The sequence below is a fragment of the Equus quagga genome, chromosome 11, assembly GCF_021613505.1.
Source record: "Equus quagga isolate Etosha38 chromosome 11, UCLA_HA_Equagga_1.0, whole genome shotgun sequence".
Taxonomy (NCBI): Eukaryota; Metazoa; Chordata; class Mammalia; order Perissodactyla; family Equidae; genus Equus; species Equus quagga.
In genome coordinates, this window is record NC_060277.1 from 97308796 (window position 1) to 97325732 (window position 16937).

Below are 16937 nucleotides of genomic sequence, written 5' to 3' on the forward strand. Positions count from 1 at the left end.
ACTGATCCCCCGTCTAGCCTCCGTCCCCAGGGGCTGAAGCACAGCCCACAGAAGCTCCAGGATGGCTCGCCAGTCCCCAGAGACTGCAGGGCTTCGAACTTAGGAAGAGTTTCATCTTGGAACAAGCCCCAGCCCAGGGCAGGAGGCTGAAATCTAGGCCCTCTCAGCTTCATATCCTCCCCATTAACTACCAACCTCTGACCGTCTGCTTCCTCACGCATACAGAAAGACTCAGTCACAAAAGACCACCCTCAAGAAGGCAAGCTGTCTTAACTTACAGGCTGTGCTCAGTTAATCCTCACAATACCTGAGGAAAGTGGGCCACAGAGAGGTGACGTAACTTCTCAGAGGTCATGCAGCTCCTAAGCAGCGAGCTGGAACAGGATTCAGACTCAGGCAGCCAGGGTACAAAGCTTGAGATGGCGACAGGGAGGGAAAACCGTCAAGAAATGGTTCTTCTCGGTCAGTGAGAGTTCAAGGTCAAACCAGCCAGCCGAGGGACCTAGGCACACGTGAGACTCTCTGCTCCGCTCCCGGCCGCGCTGCAGCAGACCCGAAACCACAGCCCACCAGGTGGACGGAGGCCCCTTGGTTCCCAACCCGCATCCACCACCCTGGAGTCCGAGGCTGAAGACCCCAGCTCTGCCCACTTATGGCCCAGGGGGCCCGTGCTGCAGGCCTGAGCCGGGAGCCGCGGGGAGAAAACCCCCACCTGGGGGCCTCTGTGTGTGGGGGGATCCCTGGTGGGGAGCCCTGAGCCGTGGAGGACCTGTGAGGAGCGGTCCCCTCTTCCTTCCCACGGCCGGTAGGGCACATAGGGGGCCACACACGTGCGCCAGGGGTCCACCAACCCTGCTCCCCACCCTGCTCCTGCCCCAGCGGCTGCCTGCAGCCTCAGGACGAAGTGCAATTTCCTCCTTCTGACCCAGTTTCTGCCGACCTCCCGGCCTGTCCTCCTGGCAGTGAACTTGCTCTTGATCCCAGGCCCTGCCCTACTGGTCCTAGTCTCCGGGCTCTCCCTTCACCTGGTTAAATGTTTAAAATTGAGCTCAGGGGCTGGCCGGTGGCGCAGCGGTTAAGTGCACACGTTCTGCTTCCGTGGCCCGGGCTTCACTGGTTTGGATCCCGGGTGCAGACATGGCGCCGCTTGGCAAGCCATGCTGTGGTAGACATCCCACATATAAAGCAGAGGAAGATGGGCATGGATGTTAGCTCAGGGCCAGTCTTCCTCAGCAAAAAGAAGAGGATTGGTTGCAGTTAGCTCAGGGCTAATCTTCCTCAAAAAAAAAAAAAAATGAGCTCAGCCTCTTTTCCAGTCCAGCCACCTCCCCTTCTGTTGACTTGCCACCAGGTGCAGATTTCAGCCACTCTGATCTGGGTCCTCCTTCGAGGACCTCCACCACGGTATTCCTCCCCTTCCTGAGGCCCCCCTGTGACTCAGTCACCCTCTGCTTTCAAGTCAGGCCTGTACCCAGTAGGAGCTCAGACCTAGGTGTGGCGGGGGAAGCTACCCCTCCCCTACCCACCTTCCCTGCCTGACCCTTTGAGATACTGGGAACCAGGGAGCAGCCTCTTTCGAGGATGGGTGGGGCAGGGGTCAGCCCTGGGTAGCACCCCTCTGGGCTCAGAGGACCCCTGACTCCATAAGCCAGGGTAAGGGAGTGCTGTGTTTAGAAGGGTGCACCCTGGCCGCCCCAGGCCATGTGCAGTGTGTGAGAGGAACCCCAGCATTAAGGAGGGGTCTCCCCAGCCACCCTCTCCCGTGGGCTTCCTTTAAAAACAATCAAGCGCTGATGAAATATGTATCTCTGCAGCTGAGTCCACATCGAGCCTCAACTGTAACAATGGACTGGGGCACCACACTCCCTGGTGGGAGCCACAGAAGGATGGAGGGGTGGGGGTTAAGGGAGCCTGGTGGGACTTGGTCTGTGTTCCCTCGTGAGAACGTCTGTGCCACAAGACAGCAGCTGGTGCACCTGAGGGGGAGGAAGGAGTCGGGGGTGATCTGCTTCCGTTGTCCCTCTGTCCTGCTTCTGCCTTGTCTCTCACAGGCATCCCCTGGGATCTCTCTCTGTGGCTGACCCATCCCTCCTCAGGGCAGGTGGGTCTCCCTGTCAGTCTGGGCCTCCCCTCTCAGCCTAGGAGGGCCCCTTCTCTGGCTCCTCCAGAAAAGGGTCAGGCCTGACTTGAGGGACAGCCCCTCCCTTGGGGAACAGCTCCATCCCTTCTTCGTCCCTCTTATCTGCTGAGCCAGATGTCTGGGGCCTCTGCCTGACAGCTGATGGCAGGGTCTGTCTCAGGGCCTCCGCCTATGGGTGTGTCCCACACTGTGTCTGTGTGTATGTGTTGGGGGTGAGAGGAGGGGTTAAGACAGTGGCTTTGGAGTCAAACCAACCGAGTCTGGCCTCTTACTGGCTGTGTGACCTTGAGTAAGTTCCTAGATGTCTTTAAAGGCTCAGATTCTTCATCCATAACATCCAGCCTCCCAGAGCGGTTGTGCAGGTAGAATGAGATATTGTACAGGAGGCGCTCAGCACAGCCGCAGCACATAGTGAAGTCTGATAAATAGTAGCTATTGCCACTGTTAGAAGAAAACCCCAGTCAGCACGGGGTCTCTTGAGGGAGCCCTCCCTATGCTGGACCCTGAGGTCTGATGCTCCCAGCAGGTGGGGGTAGATGCCCAAAGGCCTGGCTGATGGGGAAAGGGAGGAGCAAGGCCTTTAGGTCCCCAAATCCCTGACCCTAGCTTCTCCTCCTTTGTGAACTGTCCCAATCAGGGGACCTTGAGCTGCCCACCCCCAAACCCAGCAGGAAGGCTGAGCTCTGGGGAGACCTCCTGGGGGAAAGCTCAGAAACCTCTATTCCTCCCATGTGCCTCCTCTCCCTGTGGGAGGAGGCCACCCAGACTCCGGCAGACAGCTCAATAGCTCAAATGTGCTCACTAACTCAAACGTCCCTCCAGAGCCTGGAGGAGGGCCGGGAGGCCCCAGGTCCAAGCTCTCCCTCCCTCCAGGTCCTTGTTTCTTTTCAAATAGACCTTGGAGCAGCCAATCAGCACCCAGAGCCTAGCCCGGCCCCTGCACTGGTTAAGTGGCGCCTGGCCAGAGGAGTAGGGTGGGGAGTAGAGAGCGGGTCTGAAGCGCCCAGGCTCCTATCTCAGGCTCCAGCACTGTCAGCTGGGAGACCTGGGAGGGGACAACATTAGCCCATCTTGTCTTGAAGAAAAAATACTGGGTCTGATATGGGCTGGGAGAGGAGGATGGGGGAGGGGTTTCCAGTCTGTGCCTCAGTTTATTTTTTGGGTAACTGGGGGAAATGGGGTTTCCTAAGCCTCAGCTTTGAGAAGATGGGGGAATTCGTTCATTTATTCATCCAAGGAGTAGGTCCACAACATTTATTTTGCACCTACTCATGTGTCAGTCACCACGCTAGGTTCTCTGGGAGACAGAAGCCTGGAATGCAGGCTGAGGGGCCTGGGGGGCTCCGAGTCTGGGGGAGAGTAGACACCGAAGTTCTGGGACTGCGCAGAGGGAGGCAGCGGCCCAGAGCCATTGGGGGCCCGCTGTGCACCAAATCACAGCTCATTTTGGCTGGTAAACCCCAGGGGTGAGCAGGGATTCCCTCCCACCATTCAGCAGAGGTAAACAGATGTGCTCAGAGCGCTGCAGCAGGGATGAGCGGCAGCAAGGTGGATCCTGCCATCCCTTCTCCATCTCAGACAGGAAGGCCTGGAGAGCAGCTGCCGAGGACTGCCAGCACCTGCACCGCAGAGGCACCCTCATCCTTCTGCCTCGTCTGCCCAGCAGACCCCAGACCTCACATGACACCACCATGGGCGCATCTTCTCACATCAGGGACTCTGCTGGAGGACATGGCCCAGGCCAAACGTGGCCCAACACACAGATTTTGCTCTCTAATAAGTTCTCCACTCAAAGGAAATAAGATTCCCACACAATAGTGGCTTCCCTGTCCTGGGGTAGCGAGAAAACTTTCAAAGATGTCAGGGGGCGGTATCGGGCAGGCGCACTTGAGCATCAGAAGGAGAAGGATAATTGGGCGAACCCGAAATAAGGCGGGTGTGAACAGCAGCAGGGCAACACGGACAGGAGGGCCAGAGGGTCAGAACCTGCTTCCCACCATGGACGGGCCTCTGCAGGAGAAGTGGCCATCCTTGTGCCCAAGGGACAGAAAATGGAGGCAAAAGATGAGCAAAGACATGACAGATGCCTCTCCATGGTGGCTCTAAGTTCCCTCTCCTCATTTGGTACTTTAAAGACAGAGTTTAAATCACTGGAAAATAACCATTGCAAAGAAACTTCAGTTTGCCTGGTAACCAGACATAACCCATTTGGAAATACACTTATTTGTGTACGTTTTGCTGGTTGTTTAAGGTGTTTAAATTGTTCAGAAAATTCAGCCCTGTTTTCATTATAGGGTGTAATTGTGGTAGGGTCTCCATGGCCCAGGTGACTGAGTTCAGATCCCAACCCTGACACTTACCACCTGTGTGACTTTGGGCAAGTTACTTCACCTCTCTGAGCTTCAGTCTCAAAATGCAAAAGAGGAACCTGGTGATAATAACAGTACCTTCCTCTGGGGATGGTTGTGAGGATTAACGAAGTAACGCGTGTAAGACGGTGCCTGGCACATAGTAAACGCAACATTAAGTGTTACCTATTTTTATTGTCATTGTTTTGGTCATTCATGTTTAAAATGTTTGGAGAAATTGAATTTGTCAAATTGCTGTGTTAACTTTTACTTGGGTGAATATTAGAGAGATGTTGGTGTTTTAAAGTAACATCAATTATTCAATAGATTCTGAAGGTTAATAAACCGGACATGAAACCAAGTTCAGGTAGCAGTGGGGATTTCTCTCCATCGGTAAAGACTCCTGGGCTTTGAAGAATTTAGTAATAGTCTCTCCTCCCCCCTACTCCTGTAAATTGGTGTGTAGTGACACCACCTGTCTTCCAGGGGGCTCAGGCTGTTCAGTGGGCCTCCCTACCTCTCTGGAGCACTTGGCCTCCTCCCCAACAGGCACACATCACTTCTGGTCTTCCTCCCTTAGTCTCCCCCACCTCCCTCTTCCTCTACTGGCTTCTCCACAGCCGGATCTGAGCTCAAGCCTATCCCACTGAAATAACCCGACAGTCTTCCCCCGACCCTATAGCGATTGCGATTGCGCTTTTGCTCTCCTCCCCTTCGCAGCTCCACTCCTCAGTGAATAGCACTCTCTCCTCTTCCTCTCCTCTCCTTCCCTCCCTTGCCCAAGACAGCCCAGCTTCTCCCCATCTTCTCTTTCCACTAATAACCTATTAGTTGCCAAATGTAATGACACTCCCCAGCTCCCCAGCTGGATTTCTCTGTAGCATGTGACACGTGCAGCCTCTCCCTTCTTGGAAATGTCTGCTCTCAGTTCCCCTCATATCTCTTTGACGGTCCTTCTCTACTTGGCTGGCTCATCTTCCTCCTATCACCTCCCTCCATTTTGGTGCTCCCCCAAGTTCATCTTTCCTGCACTATCTTCTCCTACTCTGCACACTCTTGTAACTTGGCCCTCTTCCAAGTTGCCCCATCTCGGCCAATGACACCCCAGTCCATCCATCGCTCAAGCCAGAAACCTGCAGGGGACTGCAAAAACTTCTGCTTTATCTGGCCGATCGCCAACGAGTCGCCCACTGGCTTCCCCGTAACTGATGACCTTTCTGAAGCCCAAATAAGAAACTGCAGCTCCTTGCTGGTCTCCAACCCCTGTAGCTCTGTCCAAGCTCGACTTTCATTCTTCCTCTACAGTCCCACCACTTACATACCAAACTACATGTCGGTCCTGCATGATTAGCACAGGGCGTGGCACACAGTAGGTGCTCAATAAATGCTTGTTGAACGTGCATGCTGAAAGGTAAAGGCAAGAAGTTAGGAAAACATATAGCATGCGGTTTCCAATGGTTAAATCTAGAAGAGGGGCCGGCCCCGTGGCCAAGTGGTTAAGTTCTCAAGCTCCACTTGGCAGCCCAGGGTTTCACCATTTTGAATCCTGGGTGCAGTCCTAGCACCGCTCATCAGGCCACGCTGAGGTGGCATCCCACATGCCACAACTAGAAGGACCCACAATTAAAATATACAACTAGGTATCGGGGGGCTTTGGGGAGAAAAAGGAAAAATAAAATTGTTTTTAAAAACAAAAATCTCGAAGAATTTGAGCAACAAAATAAGGTAGTCTTGGATTATAACTCACAGTATAAAATAAATATCCATGAGTCCATATGGATATATTTAAATGATTGAATAAATTAATAAATGGAGAAGAGATAAATTTCCCATGCCGAAGAATTCCAAGTAATGGATATCGCTACTCCCCTCGCAGGGAGGGGAGCGTGGCCCCCGCTCCGTCAGGGTGTGCCCACACGGTGACTCCCTTCAGAAGAGCGCAGTTTGGATGGCAGTGGAGGAGGGAGTGACTTCACAGGAGAGGAACCTGACAAACGCTGCCTCAGCCAGTGAGCAAGGTCAGCGTCATCAGTCACCAATTGTGTGGAGACTGTGGACACTTGACATCACGGCAGGAGAATGGGAGTCTGTGGTCTCCTCCCCCAAACTCATGAGCTTGTAATTGTGACAGAAGCACCAGACAGATTTCAGTAGAGCAGTGTGATGGTTAGTTCTCTGTGACAACTCAGCTAGTCCTCAGCACCCGGTTATTCAATCAAACACTCATCTAGGTACTGCTGTGAAGGTACTTTGTACATGGGATGAACATCTCCGATCTGTTGACTCTAAGCAAAGGAGACGATCTCGATACTCTGGTTGGTCCTCATCCAATGAGTTGAATGGCCTTAAGAACAAAACCAAAGGTTCCCCAAGGAAGAAGAAAGTCTACCTACGGATGGCAGTGCCAGCGCCTCCCTGCAGACTTTGGACTTGCATAACCAGCCCCCACAATTGATAAGCCAATTCCTTGGCAATAAAGCGGTAAATCAATCTTTTTATCTCTAATATATATATTTATCTATAAATACATTTATATATTTATATAAATATATTTACAAATATGTAGATATATTAGTATATATATAAATAGATTTATAGATTTATAGATTTCTATCTATCCATAGTTATATATGTGTATATATAGAGAGAGAGAGAGAGCGAAAGAGAGAGATGCTCATATACCTATATCTACATGTCTCTGTCTGTTTATCTGTCCTACTCGTTCTCATAGGTTGAAGAAGAAATAATAATGGAAATTATAAAATGTTTTGAACTGAATGAAAAAATATTTGTGGGATACAGCTAAGGGCTTTCCTTTAAAAGATAAAATATAAATAGATAAAAAGATAAAAGATAGATAGCTGGGTCCAGCCCTGTGGCCAAGTAGTTAAGTTCGCATGCTCTGCTTCGGCAGCCCAGGGTTTCGCTGGTTCAAATCCTAGGCGCTGACATGGCACTGCTCATCAAGCCATGCTGAGGTGGCGTCCCACATGCCACAACTAGAAGGACCCACAACTAACAATATACAGCTGTGTACCAGGGGGCTTTGAGGAGAAAAAGGAAAAATAAAATCTTTTTTTTTAAAAAAAGATCAATAGGGGCTGGCCCCGTGGCCGAGTGGTTAAGTTCGCACGCTCGCTGCAGGCGGCCCAGTGTTTCGTTGGTTCGAATCCTGGGCGTGGACATGGCACTGCTCATCAGACCACGCTGAGGCAGCGTCCCACATGCCACAACTAGAAGGACCCACAACGAGGAATATACAACTATGTACTGGGGGGCTTTGGGGAGAAAAAGGAAAAATAAAATCTTTAAAAAAAAAAAAAAGATCAATAGACAGAATCAATATAGACAATGTTAGTTCTTTAAGAAGATTAACAGGGGCCAGCCTGGTGGCACAGCAGTTAAGTTCGCACGTTCTGCTTCTCAGTGGCCCAGGGTTCGCAGGTTTGGATCCCTGGTGTGGATGTGGCACCGTGTGGCACGCCATGCTGTGGTAGGCATCCCACATATAAAGTGGAGGAAGATGGGCACGGATGTTAGCTCAGGGCCAGTCTTCCTCAGCAAAAAGAGGAGGATTGGCAGCAGATGCTAGCTCAGGGCTAATCTTCCTCAAAAAAAGGAAGATTAATAAAATTTTAAAATCTGTAGTCTAATTTATCATGAAAAAAGATCATTTGCTGCAAATATGAGAAATGAAAAGGTGAAATTCACTATAGATTTTAAGGACATTAAAAAAATAAGAGGATATTGTGGATAAACTTGTTTTATGCCAAAGGATTTTATTTATTTATTTATTTATTTTGAGGAAGATTAGCCCTGAGCTAACTGCTGCCAATCCTCCTCTTTTTGCTGAGGAAAACTGGCCCTGAGCTAACATCCGTGCCCATCTTCCTCCACTTGACATGTGAGACGCCTACCACAGCATGGCATGCCAAGCGGTACCATGTCCCCACTCGGGATCCTAACTGGCGAACCCCAGGATGCCAAGAAGCAGAACATGTGAACTTAACTGCTGCGCCACTGGCCGGCCCCTGTTTTATGCCAAAGGATTTTAAAATTTCAGTAAGATGGATGAAGTCCTAGAAAATTTTGACTTCACAAATCAACTCAAGAAGAAATAAGGGAATATTATCTCATTCTAATGGAGTTACAGGGACTGGACTTGCTGTCTTGCTGTAAACAACTGGGAAACTGAACAAAATGTATGAACTAACTGTTTTAGGCATTGGATGACGGGCAGTGCAGGGCTGCGGTCTCTAAGCAAAGGGGAGCAAAGTGAGCCCTCCAGTTGACCGGCCCAGCTCCTGCCTGGAGGTCCTCTCTAGACCACGGGGCTGGGACAGGGTCCAAAAGCAGTAGGTTTGTGGGTTGAGACAAGAGATCAGAATTTGGGGAGGCTGTTATACTTGGAATTTGCAAAGTGGAATACTAAAGAAAAGGGAGCCATGTCAGGAGCTCCAGAAATATACAGAGAGTGTCCTTGAGACTGTTGTTGAATCCTGAGCGATGCACATGAAGGCGAAACTCCATCCATCCAAGGGAGTCAGTGGTGTGCTGTGAACTACAGAATTCCCAGAGCTCACACACGCTGGGATCTAGTCCAGTTTGGAGCGCTAGAGAGGGGAGTCCTTGGGAGAACACCAGGCATTCAGTAGAGATACCAGAAAGGTGACACTTTCATAGTAGGGATATTTTAGTCTTAAAGGCAAATTTAGACCTCCCCTAACCTCTTAAAAATAAGCCTCAGATGAATTAAGTTTATCATGAATAAGTTAACTAATTCCTGTTAGAACAAAGTCCAGCATTTTGGGAAACAACAAAATCCAGCACCTTGATCCTACAGCAAGTCACAGTCTGTCTGGGAGAAAATGTCTGCAACACGCATATCTGACAAAAGATTTGTATCTAGAATGTACAAAGAATGCCCACAACTCAATAATGACGACAGCGAACAACTGAAAAAATTTGGCAAAAGACTTGAATAGACATTTTACAAAAGAAAATGTACAAATGGCTAATAAGCTTATTAAGAAGCTCAACGTCATTAGCCATCAGAGACGTGCAAATTAAGTCCATAACGAGATACCACTGCATACCTGCTAAATGGCTAAAATGCAAAAAGATTGACGACACCCAGTGTTGGAAAGGAGATGGAGCGTTGGAAATCTTATACATTTGCACGTTGTACAAATGGTACATCCACTTTGGAAAATAGTTTGGCAATTTCTTAAAAAGTTAATCATATACTTATGATTCATTTACTCCTAGATATTTATCCAAGAGAAATGAAATATATGTCTACAAAAACCGTGAATGAGAATGGTCATGGAATTTTTCTTCATAATAGCCAAAAACTGGAAACAGCTCAAATGGCTATCAACAGGAGAGTGAATAGACAAACTGTAGTATACTTCTCATCAATAAAAGTTTAAAAATTACTTATACGTGCTACAACATCAGTGGATCTCAAAAACACTATGCTGAATGAAAAAAGCCAGTGCCAAGGAGTACTGTAAGATTCCACTTATACAAAGTTCTAGAACAGGCAAAACTAATCTGTGCTTCTAGAAATCAGATCAGTGTTTCCTTCTGGTGGTGATGAGGATTAACCGGGAAGAGGCAAAGGAGAACTTCCTGGTGGCAACGGAAATGTTCTGTGTCTTAATTGGTGTGTGAGATACATGAGTGCAGGTACCTATTAAATTACTGAATGACGTGTTTAAAATCTAAACATTTTGTTGTATGCAGATTACACCTCAATAGAGAAGAACCACAGTGAGGTACCACCACTGGAATTTAACCATTGGAATGGTTAAATTAAAGAGACTAGGAATACCGAATGTTGGCGGGTATGTGAAGCAGCTGGACCTCTCACGCGTTGATGATGGGGATGTGAAATGGTACAATTGCTTTGGAAGTTTCTTGTACAGTTAAACACATACTTCTCATATGATCCAGCAATTCCACTTCTAGGTATTTACCCTCAAGAAATGAAAACATTTGATTACATAAAAATTTATACAATACCATTTATAGCAGCTTTAGTCATAATAGTAAAAAGAATTTTCAAATCCTAATGTTCATCAACAAGTGAATGGGTAAATAAACTGTGGTTCATCCATACAATGGAATATTACACAGCAATAGTAAGTAATGAGTTAACAATCCTTGTAACAACTGGAATGAATTTCCAAAATGTTATGCTGAGTGAGAGAAGCCGGTACCTCCTATATGATTCCATCTGGATGAAACTTGAAAAAAGATGAGTCTACAGTGACAGAAGGTAGATAAATGGTTGCCTGGGAGTAGAGATAGGACAGAGGACTGACTGGGAAGGGGCTCAACGGAACACTTCTGGTGACGGAAATATTTCCTGTCTTGATCGCAGGTGTATACATTTGTCAAAACTCAGCCGGTACAATTAACGTTGGCACATTTACTGTATGTAGATTCTACTTCAATAATGTTAATTCTTGAAAATGGAGAAGCCAATTGACAAAATCAAAAGAAAAACAAAGGAATGAAAAAAGAATAAATAGCATACCTGAAGAGTCTACAATTATAAAAGAAACTGAATCAGCAGTTAAAGATATTCCCACAAAGCAATTCCCATGGCCAGACAGCATTGTCATTCAATTCAATCACATATTCCAGAAGGAAATCCTTCCGGACAGTCACGAGGGATTCCAGGCTGTAGAACAAGAGGGGGCCCTTCTTAGCCCGTCTCACAGCATCATCTGAACGCCAAAACCTGGCACGCACAGTACAAAGAAGGAAAGTAGCAGGTCCATCTCACTCATGCACATAAATTCAAACATCCTAAACAAATAAAACACTAACAAATGGAAACTATAATATATAAAAAAAATTAATACATCATGACCAAACTGGGTTATCCCAGAAAGGGAGTTTGATAACAGAAAAATCAACGAATGTAATCCTCCACATGAACATGAATAAAGAATAAAAACCATATACTCATGCCAAAACAGAAAAAGCACTTGAAAATATTTGCCATCCGTTAACGACTAACAGTTTGAGCAAACTAAGAATAGAAGGGAACTTCTATAACCCAATAAGGGATATCTACTGTAAAAAACCTATAGCAAACATCGCACTTAATGTTGCACTCTTTCCTTCTGAGCTCAGAAACAGGACAAGGATGCTTGTTATTTGGGGAAGAAACAACCCTGTTATTTGCAAATGATCTAATTGTGCAGCAAGAAAATCCAAAAGAAGCTACCGGTAAATTATTTCAATTTATGGAAATGTTTAATAAATTAGTAGAATCAGCTTAAAAAAATTTTTCTTTAAAGATTGGCACCTGAGCTAACATCTGTTGCCAATCTTCTGTTTTTTTCTTCTTCTCCCCAAAGCCCCCCAGTACATAGTTCTATATTCTGGTTGTAGATCCTTCTGGCTCTGCTGTGTGGGACGCCGCCTCAGCATGGCTTGATGAGTGGTGCTAGGTCCACACCCGGGATCCAAACCAGCAAAACCCTGGGCCACTAAAGCGGAGTGTGCGAACTTAACCACTCAGCCACGGGGCCGGCCCCAGCTTAAAAATTAATTATACAAACAACCCAGTTAAAAAATGGTCAAAGGACTCCAATAAATATTTCTCCAAAGATGTACAAATGGCCAATAAACATATGAAAAAATACTCAACACCATTAGTCATTAGGGAAATGCAAATCAAAACCACAATGAGATGCCACTTCATGCCTAGTGGGATGGCTATTACAGAAAATGGAAAATAGCAAGTGTTGGTGAGGCTGTGGAGAAATTGGAACGCTCGTACGTTACTGGTGGGAATATAAAATGGTTCAGCCACTGTGGAAACAGTTTAGCTTTCCTCAAAAAGTTAAACGGAATTACCACATGATACAGCAATTCAAAAGAATTGAAAACACGGACCCAAACAGATACTTGTACACAAATATTCATAGCAGTATGACGAAGGGTCATGAAAATGTTTTGAAAATAAATAGTGGTGATGGTTGCACAACATTGTGAACGTAATTAATGCCACTGAATTGTACACTTAACAATGGTTAAAAGGGCAAATTTTATGTGCCCTTTTAGCATATTTTAACACAATAAAGAAGTCAATTGCTTATTTATATCAGCAATGATTATAAAATAGAATTTTAAGAAGGTACCTTTTGGGGCCGGCCGGGCAGTATAGTGGTTAAGTTCTCACACTCTGCTTTGGCGGCTAGGGGTTCACCAGTTTGGATCCTGGGTGCGGACCTACACACTGCTCATCAAGCTGTGCTGTGGAGGCATCCTACATACAAAATAGAGGAAGATTGGCACCGATGTTAGCTCAGGGACAATCTTCCTCACCAAAAAAAAAAAAGGGGACTTTTTAAAATAGCACAAATCATATGAATAACATAGGATAAATCTAACAAAATATGTATAAGACTTCTTTGGAGAAAATGATAAAAATTTTCTTCACAAATTTTAAAGACAAGCTAAATAAAAAGAGAGCTATACTCTATCCAAAGATTGGAAGACTCAGGATTATAAAGATGCCAATTCTATCCAAATAAACTATAGATTCAGTGCAATCACAATTCCAATATAAATCCTAAGGTGAGTTTGCTTTCGTTGTGCTTGTCAAGCTAATTCTGAAATTATTATGGAAGTGCAAGGGGCCAAGAAAAAACAAGACACTCTTGAAGAAGAATAAGATAGGAGGACTTTCCCTACCAGTCATCAAGACTTACTTTGGGGGCCGGCCCGTGGCCGAGTGGTTAATTCACGCCCTCCGCTTCGGCGGCCCAGGGTTTTGCCAGTTCGAGTCCTGGGCGCGGACATGGCACCGCTCACCAAGCCATGCTGAGGCGGCATCCCACATGCTGCAACTAGAAGGACCCACAACTAAAAAATACACAACAATGTACCAGAGGGCTTTGGGAGAAAAAAGGAAAAAAAATCTTAAGACCACCTGTGAAGTTTCCATAGTTAAGACATTATGATTTGGTGCAAGGATAGACAGAGAGCACTGAGCAGAACAGAGAGCCTGGGAGCAGACCCACACGTGTATGGATACCTGCTTTGAGAGAGAGGTCACTGCAAAACCATGGGGAAAGGACTTTAAAAAATAATAATAAATGGGGGCCGGCCCCATGGCAGAGTGGTTAAATCACTTCGGCAGCCTGGGGTTTCACTGGTTCGGATCCAGGGCTCAGACATGGCACCGCTCATCAAGCCATGCTGAGGCGGCATCCCATATGCCACAGCTAGAAGGACTCACAACTAAAAATATGCAACTATGTACCAGGGGGCTTTGGGGAGAACAAGGAAAAAGAAAAAGTAAAATCTTAAAAAAATAAAAATTTAAAAAAATGGTGCTGGAGCAAAAAGAGATTGGATCCCCACCTCACACCATAAACAAAATTCACTCCAGGTGAATTAGAGACTTTCAGGTAAAATCACACTCTAAAACTCCTGTAGGGTCAGATAAGAAAATACATCATAATTTCAAGATAGGGAAGATTTCTTAAACAAGAGACAAAAAACATCTATCGTAAAGAAAAAAAACATTGATGCCTTTGTTTATATTAAAATTAAGAATTCTTGTTCATGAAAAGACACCATAAAGAGGACTAAATGGCAAGCCACAAAATGTGAGAAGATATTTCTGGTACATATAGGTGACAAAAGAGTCGTATTTAGAATATCTAAAGAACTACTACAAAGCAATTAAGAGACAATCCAAGAGAAAATGAGCAAAATGCTTTGAACAGGAACTTCACAGCAGAGAAAATCCAAATGACCAATAAGCATGTGAAAAAATGCTTGATCTCATTCACAAGCATGGAAATGCCAACTAAAATAAAATGTGTAACAACAATGTCCAAAATCAGGGAGAGAGGAAGTGGAAGTGTACTTTCGTAAGGTTGTAATCCTTTTTCTTTCACCAAATTAATAGTCACACACTAAACGTCAGGGGCGTGCTGGCCTGTTCTAGGAAAGCTATCCCGTCACCTGGCCCGGCGGAACCACGTGGTTACGTTCTCCATCATCTACGATGAGTCCCCTGGTTTTTCCAAGGGCCAGACTGATGACTTAAATGGCGATATAATGAGGACGACTCCTGCATCCTTTGTGGGTGACTTTTGCTGTCGTCCCACCTGGAATGGGGTGTTGCTTCTGATTTACTGTCCTGGCAGAGGCAGGGGGCAGTTTCCACTTGGCCTTTCTTGCTCTGAAGGCTCTCAGTTGAGGAAACCAATGCGAGGGTTCTGCTGGCTGTTGAGCACCTCTATCCCAACTGTGGATTCAGAGACCAGGGGGTCACCACCACGCGAGTCCGTGAACCTGTTGGACCCACTGTGGGATGGACTTGCCCAGGTCTCCTTTATCACCTGGCCTCTGTAGCCCCATTCTAACACATGTCCTTGACGGCATTTTGGTCCTCTAGTATCAGTGTCAGCTTAGATCCTGTATCTAAAAGCCTTAAAAGATCTGGGGATTCCCCTTTCCCAGTGTACAATTGCTCGGATAAACGGCTATAAGTACCTTGGGGGAGGAGTGAGATAATTACTGTGATATAACTTGCTGTGGCATTGCAAGATGCTTCCTGAAGGGAACTGGCCTCCCCTTCAGTCGATGGGCTCTGCAGCTGGAAAATGGTTTATGTCCGGAAACAGGTGAGGCACCGTGATTTTTCTTTACGGTGACTGACATCAGTCTTCTGCTCACTCATTCTTGCTCCTTTTGGCTATCTAAGTCAAGAAATACCATCTTTGGCTGGCCACCTACCTGGGAAGACCATGGTCCATTGGCCATCACCATAGATCCCAGTTTGCTATCTTGGTCTTTCTGCCCATTCTGGTAATTATGTCCATCTTGACTCTGATGACTAAGTGTCATCACTCAGCCTCTGTTCTGGGCTCCTGTCGTGCCCATCAATTCTAGGAAGCCCAGCTCCACAGCAACTTCCACTACTATCAACTCTGTCCTGCAGAAGATGGCCGCTACTGAGCTGCAGATGATGCCAGTGGCCCTCGAACAGCAAGCACATTTCTTATCACTTTACTGAAGGAAGTATCTCTGGGCCCTCAGGAGGAACACAGTAGGCTAGAGGGTTCTCTGGTCTTGTATAAGAATAATTTCATCCTGGTGAGCCCACCCCTCTGAGCTCTTTGACCCGTTCCCCAGTACTCTGCCAAGGAAGTCCCAGCATCTCCACCCCATTTGCTGTAATGCAGTTTTTCCTGAACTTTGAAGAGCCATCCCAGTAGCATACTGCAACAGCCTTCAGATGTCCTCGCCAAGCCTTTAAAATGTTAAGTCCTTAGCCATGGCAGAGTACCCCAGCCATTGACCAGCCTTGTCCCACTCCCTGACCCCTGTCCAGCATCTCGAGATCTGTTCCCCAGCGTGTTCTCCCAATATCTGCTGGTACATGTTAGCAGGGTCCTGGAGCTCTCTTGGTCAACGATCCCTTTCTTTCCGTAGCTGGGGTACTACTTCCCCACGTGGTCCAGGATGAGACAACCACAATTATTAGTCTAGAATCATGGAGGGGGTCAAGGTCAGATCTCAAAGAGAGCAAGTACCATCTTGGGAGGCGTCTGCCTCAGGCGAGGACTTCACATGTTCTCCAGGCAAGGAGAATCTGCTCTCTTCCACCAAGGGGGAGAGGTCACTTCTGCTGGCCCAAAGGGTTCAGGAAGATCTGGGGGGTCCAGAACAGATGTTCCCATACCAGGTCTCAGGGTCCTACTCCTTCCCTATCAGGGCCCTCACTTGCTGGGCTTTAAATATATAATCCTGCTACTCTCACGGTCAGATTATGGAACTGATTTTCAGCATAGTCTGCCCTGCGCAGACTGCAGGTGAGAGCTGCCATAGAGGCCTCCTGGCTTTTGCCTTGAGTTGAGAGTTGGCTGATGTGAGTCTGTCATTTTCTTCTTTTAGCACTTTGATAGCGTTTAACAACAACGGACCGACTCCTCAATCCTTATAATTGCTGTTTCTCTCTTACATCTCAAATACTAGGATCTGCACAGGTGGTGCATCCTTGTATCCACCATGGTGAGAGTGTTAGTGAGCATGAAGGTGCAGCACTCCCCTGGGTATTAGCACCCCACGTACCTCAGCAACGGAATCCTTATTGCCATCTGGACGGTAAGTGATCCAATTCCAATTCCTGGGGATCTGCTTCCTACGACCACTTCAGATACTAACCGTATTTTTGGGGGTTCCCCCTAGAAGTAGAACCTGAGTCAAGGATTCAAAGGCAAGTATTTACTTGAGAAATGATGCTGGGAATCACCAGCAAGCAAATGGGAAAGTGACACAGGGAAGAAGAGGAGGCCAATAAAGGATGTGCTATCAAGCAAGTTAGGAGGGTGGACAACTGGAACTTAATCCTGCTAGGGAACTCAGGGAGCGAGGAATAATGTGAGACTCAGGACCACCCCACCTGA